The sequence below is a fragment of the Acyrthosiphon pisum genome, chromosome X (assembly GCF_005508785.2).
Source record: "Acyrthosiphon pisum isolate AL4f chromosome X, pea_aphid_22Mar2018_4r6ur, whole genome shotgun sequence".
In the NCBI taxonomy this organism is placed as follows: Eukaryota; Metazoa; Arthropoda; class Insecta; order Hemiptera; family Aphididae; genus Acyrthosiphon; species Acyrthosiphon pisum.
In genome coordinates, this window is record NC_042493.1 from 114,529,718 (window position 1) to 114,535,517 (window position 5,800).

The window sequence follows — 5,800 nt, forward strand, 5'->3', positions numbered from 1 at the left end:
AGGGAACACTGGATTTCTCAGTATATTATGTATATACATTATTTAGGTTCAGAAGGAAATGATGAAAAAATAATTATATTTGGAACAGATGGATTTTTAAAATGACTTTGTAGCAGTGAAATCGTTTTCATGGATGGTACATTTAAATCTGCCCCCAAATTATTTATGCAAATATACACATTACACTGTTTTGTAATGGGTGTTATGGTGCCAATGGTTAGTATGTTATCATTTAAAATATGTAGTACATTTTTTTATTACATTTATTTCATTATATTTTTTAAAGATTTTATTTTTATTATTAATATTTAATTTTAATTATTATATTTAAATTACAATGTTTTTTATATTTATATTTATATATTTAGGTTTATGCTCTTTTACCGAATAAAAGCACTAGTACGTATACGAGAATGTTCAATATAATTAAAGAAGCTGCTTTGAGAAATGATTTGGCTTTCAAGCCCAAAACGTCATGCAAGGAGGTTATACTATAAATTTAAGATGTAACCAAAAGTTTAAGTTGTAAGGACCGTGGTAGGTATACATTTTAGTTTATGGTTGTGCAGGGGATACGCGCCCGGCGGCCGGCACTTATGGGGATTTCCTCTTTTCTGCCCGGCACTCTGGTGATTTCCTCTTTTCCGCCCGCTGGACTGAAAAAGGTTACTTTCCAACTGGATCAGTTGAATTAACATTTAGTTAAAATTTGAACTTTAAATGCCTATAAAAAAAATCTTGCCTATTTATTTTTAAGTTTTTTAACCTGATGATGTATAACAATGTGTGAGAATCCTCGCATTAAATGGTTAAGCTTTTTGACCATTAACATTTAAAGAAAAAAAAACTAAAAATTGAAATTTGAAAATGTCAGTAAACATTCAAAACAAGTCAAAAATTGTATCAGGTATAGAAAATGATAAAATAATTAATAAACATTTAATGTAAATTTTCAATATCTATGGACGGTTATTTATTTTTGAATTAAAACAAATTAATCGCTTCAAAAGAAATCAATTGAAATTTGAAATTCAACTCTCACAAAAATTTTATTTAACTTTCCGGTAGACATTTTTTTTTATATAAATGTAGACAAACGTACGAGGAATCTTGTATCTATTTAATTTTCAAATCTTAGATATGCAAAGAAAGAACATTTTTTATGAATTTCAAACACAAAATGTTTTGAAAACGCTCAATGTTCATAGAAAAATATTGTGGATTTACTTTTTTTTTTTAGTTACAACAAAAACCAAAATCGATTTTGTCGTAAACTGTATCTATACTTAGACACACAAAAGAAACATTCGTCATTGTAAAATCAGTACATTCATCCCTCCGCTCTGAATTTTTAGGGAAGCATTACAAAAAACGTAAATTTTATTTGACTTTCCGATAAAAATTTTTTTTTAATACCTAAGTGTAGACAAACTTATGAGGAATCTTGTATTTAATTTTTCAAATCTTAGATATACCTACTAAGAACATTTTTTTATTAATTTTCAACATACAATTGTTTGAAAATGTCAGACGCTTATAAAAAATATTGTGGATTTTTGCTACCTAAAATCAAATCATGAGGAACCTATTGTATTACATTATAATACTACATAATATATAGATAATAGGTGCATATTATACCAATCATAAAAATACCAAATAAATGTATTGTAAATCCGGAATATGTGTCTATATTTCATAATTAACTTTGATTTTATATATATTTATTACTTACAGATTTTTCTAATTTATATAGTGTAGAAATCCTTAAATACCCTATGAAAACTATCCTATACGTCAGCTCAATATGTCGGTGAAAATTTTTTTTAGATAATGGGAAAATAAAATACAACTGGGAAAATCACAATATAAAAAGCCTCTAATGTATCTATTCTGTACGTCAGCAGGTATAATCAGTAAGCAGACATTTTGCTTTTTTGACTTCAGCAATTTTAGTAACATTAAAAACCAAACACAAACACATACACTTGCTTACATACTAATACGATTACAAATTCGCAACTGAAGTACTACACGTTCCCAAAGCCCTAAAAAGGCTAAAATCTATGAAACATATTATATAAAATATTACGACCAATAAGGCGACAATATTCAACAGCGCGATTGCCGAGTTCACTGTAGTTATTGCGACTAATGACTGAGCTCGCGTATAAAAACAAGAAACTAACCATTTTGAACGAATTGCATCCCAGAATCAATTCGTGTTGCTTTTTCACTTACACATTTTTTTCAGTTGGATTCTCCTCGCCCAAACATATACGAATGTTTAATAAATGAGCTTTTAAAAATATGCAAACCGATACTATAATATTTATAAAAAGTCTAGAAAAACTTCAAGTACCAAGTAAATTTATATGAGAAAGAATACTATTTATAAAAAATAAATAAATCAGCTAAATAATATCTAAACCACAATAATAAATATTGAAGGTTATGCAAACAAATTAGCTAATAAAATAATATAGAAATATAGAAAAAATGAAGACTTAGTATACTGAACTTTTTACATTAATATGATTTATGATTTATAATATGATATTGTGTTTATGCAATTTCAATGTATTTTATAAAATATATGTGATTATGATTTATGAGTTATATTATACTGATATTATATTTTTCCTGACCTTATTATGGCAATATCACATTAGGAAGTAGGAACTTATAATAATTAACTGTAGGTGAAAAAGTGACATGAAATGCGTCCGGGGCGCAGTTCGTTCAAAAAGGTTTTGAGGGCAAAAGTAAAAGATTTATAATTGGTAGTTTTCAAAAGCAGTTTTTGGAAAAACAAAATAAAAATTAAGGAAATACAGGATTTTACAACAAATAAATGTATAGTAATTAAATCTAAACTAAATACTGATATGTAGATTTTTCTAATTAAAAAGCAACGATTCCAATCCAGATATCTTATAATATTACAATGAGAATTTAGAGTATCACAACTTCTCTGTATTCAATATTTTTGGTAAATACTCTATGGTTAAATTAGCGGATGTTTTTAAATTTTTTTTTTGAATTCTCACAATAATATTGAAATTAACTTAGATAACGTAGAGCATTACTAAGATATTTACAAAATGTGTACTTATTTATCTACCAAATATGTATAAATATGTAATTGTACAAATCGTGAAAAATAAATTTGGGTTTATTTCAATTAGAATCATCTAAATTGTAAACATTTTTTATAAAATTAAAAATAACTCATTCCAATAAAAACATGTCCACAGACAAGAAAAAATAAAGTAAAAACCGATAGTATTAGATATAACGTTCTAGAGTTGAAATGTATACATACACACATACATACTTAAAATATAATTAAGGTACATTATGTGTGATGATATGTACCTTATATTTTATACCATAATAAAAATATCTAAAAATATTAGGCCATTATCATTTATCATTTTTAATAGCTCCATATCGATTCGATGCTGTTTAGATAAACAGTCGACGTTTGTCGACGACGGAAATCAATGAAAAAAATCAAAAATTATAAAAATGTAAAAATGACCTACTCCACCCTGCTGCACTTTCCCTCTTTTTTTATTATACTATTATAATAATTGACTTCAATATAAATTGGTTGTTATCAAGACTACCGGGTAAATGCGTTTTAAATAACGAAAAAACTAAACTAATTACCTATATGTTTATTTGTATTGGAAATCGAAGACTGCAGTCTATTTCGAATAATGAAAAAATTGATTAAATACAATAAAATATTTAATAAATAAACGCAAGTAATATTATAGAATTAGGTATAACCAATTTTGACAACAGCGTTCAACAATATTTCGAATGTATACCTACTATGGCGTTTATTTTTTAATTTGCACCGATCATAATATGCCACTCAAAAACGATATTATCCACAATATAAAATAACTATCGGTAAAAACTAAAAATCCAAAATCTACGAAATAAAATAACCTTTTAGACGATATGTGTAAAATGCAATGTGGTTGGACCCAGTATTTGACATCATTGCCGGATTTACTAATATTAAAATTTTAAAAATAATGTTAGTATTTATTTTTTTTTCGCGATTCCTGATTATTTTAAAAGTACTGAAAATTCTTCACTTTTTACCCGACAGACAATAAACTAGATTTAATTTGTTACCAAAAATCACTCTGAAAGTTGAAAATTGAAGCATTATTTTTCTATGATAATTATTATTATTGTCTCGTTACACAAAAAAAGATAATTTTTTTAGGTTTATTTTCAATAATTCACAATAATACATTTTAATATTTTATACAAAGTTCTTCTTAAGTTCTTTTGATTGCAGTTTAAAAATATTAAAGTTATGTAAGTACGATTTTTCTCTAAAAGTATTTAAAATTAAAATTTTAACAAATTTACGAATAATTGTAAATTATTAGGTACATATACCTACGATTTGTAGTAATTTGTAAAAATTAAAATATTCAATTGTTATAACTAGGGATTGCAAATTTAAACTAGGTATCTCATAAAAATGTTAGGTATACTGAAACCAAAAAATCTAAAAATATATATAAACAGTTTTTTTTTTTATAGATATTAAAAGTTCAAATTTGGACGAAATTAGCCATTTAAATAAAGAATAATGATCTTAGTTCTTTTGTTATAATTAATAAATATTATTCATGGGCACTTGAAACTTATAGAGTATATTATTATTATAAATTAGGTATATTTCTTATAGGTAGGGGAACACGGGGCAAAACCGACTGAAAAAATGAATATTTTCATAATAATTCAGGATCTTAAAATAAACATGATCTGTTTGCACAGTTATATTAAGTAACTTCTTGTTTACAATATTGAATTACAATACAGTGGAATATCATTCATATTTATTTTTTAACAAGCCATTAACTATTTTTAACATTTTATCGATTTGTAATGGGGCAATACCGATGCATGGTATAATAGATACTAAAATAATGATGGAGAAAAATATAATATTAACCTTTTTTTCAAAGGAACTTCTTAAACCAAATACAAATAACCATTGTATTTAAGTATTGTAACTATAGTAGTAAAGGTTTCATAAATTGCCTATGTATTATAAGATATTTATAATTTAATTAATATTAAATAAAAACAAATTTTAACAACACAAGTTGTTCTTAATAAAATAAAATAATTGATTATTTGGTTGGTGTACCTAATCCTAACCTATAATAAATTAAATAGCAATTATCAAGCATTATAAAAACTGATCGGTTTTGCCCCGAAGTATAATTTTTACGAAATTGTTGATAACTAACACAATATTATTAGATAAAATGAGTTAGTGATTGCAAAATAGTCTTTATAAGTTGTAGATTCATACAACTAGTATGGTAATTGTAGTATAGTTCTATCATTGTTAAATCTTAAATTCAAAATATGAAATTATAATAATAATTAACTTTAAAATGTTCGTAATCAAATAACAATTCAAACAAAAACGTTGCAGTTGATGTTAACAGTGATAAAAACATGTTTCATGATAAGGAATGAAATAAATTTAAAACTTATAATTTCCATCCATAGAATAATGTGAAATAAGCAATATCGGTTCTGCCCCAGTATCGGGTTTACCCCGTGTTTTACCCCTCGATTTTATTCATCCATAGATTAATTTTGCATACAAATGCGCGAATTTTATCTTCAAAAATAAAAATATTTGCTCTAAATTCCAAGGTTTTGTGTCCCGAACCTTGAAATTTTAAATTAAGGTTATTTAAGTGCTCAAAAATATCTACTAAATAAGCAATTTGTAATTCAAATTTCA

At 25.4% G+C, this 5,800-nt stretch overlaps 1 pseudogene; it reads right to left on the reverse strand.

Annotated features, from left to right (window-relative positions):
- Positions 1-5,171: 5,171 nt before the first annotated feature.
- LOC100569805 overlaps positions 5,172-5,800 on the reverse strand; it is a 1,661-nt pseudogene continuing 1,032 nt past the window's right edge.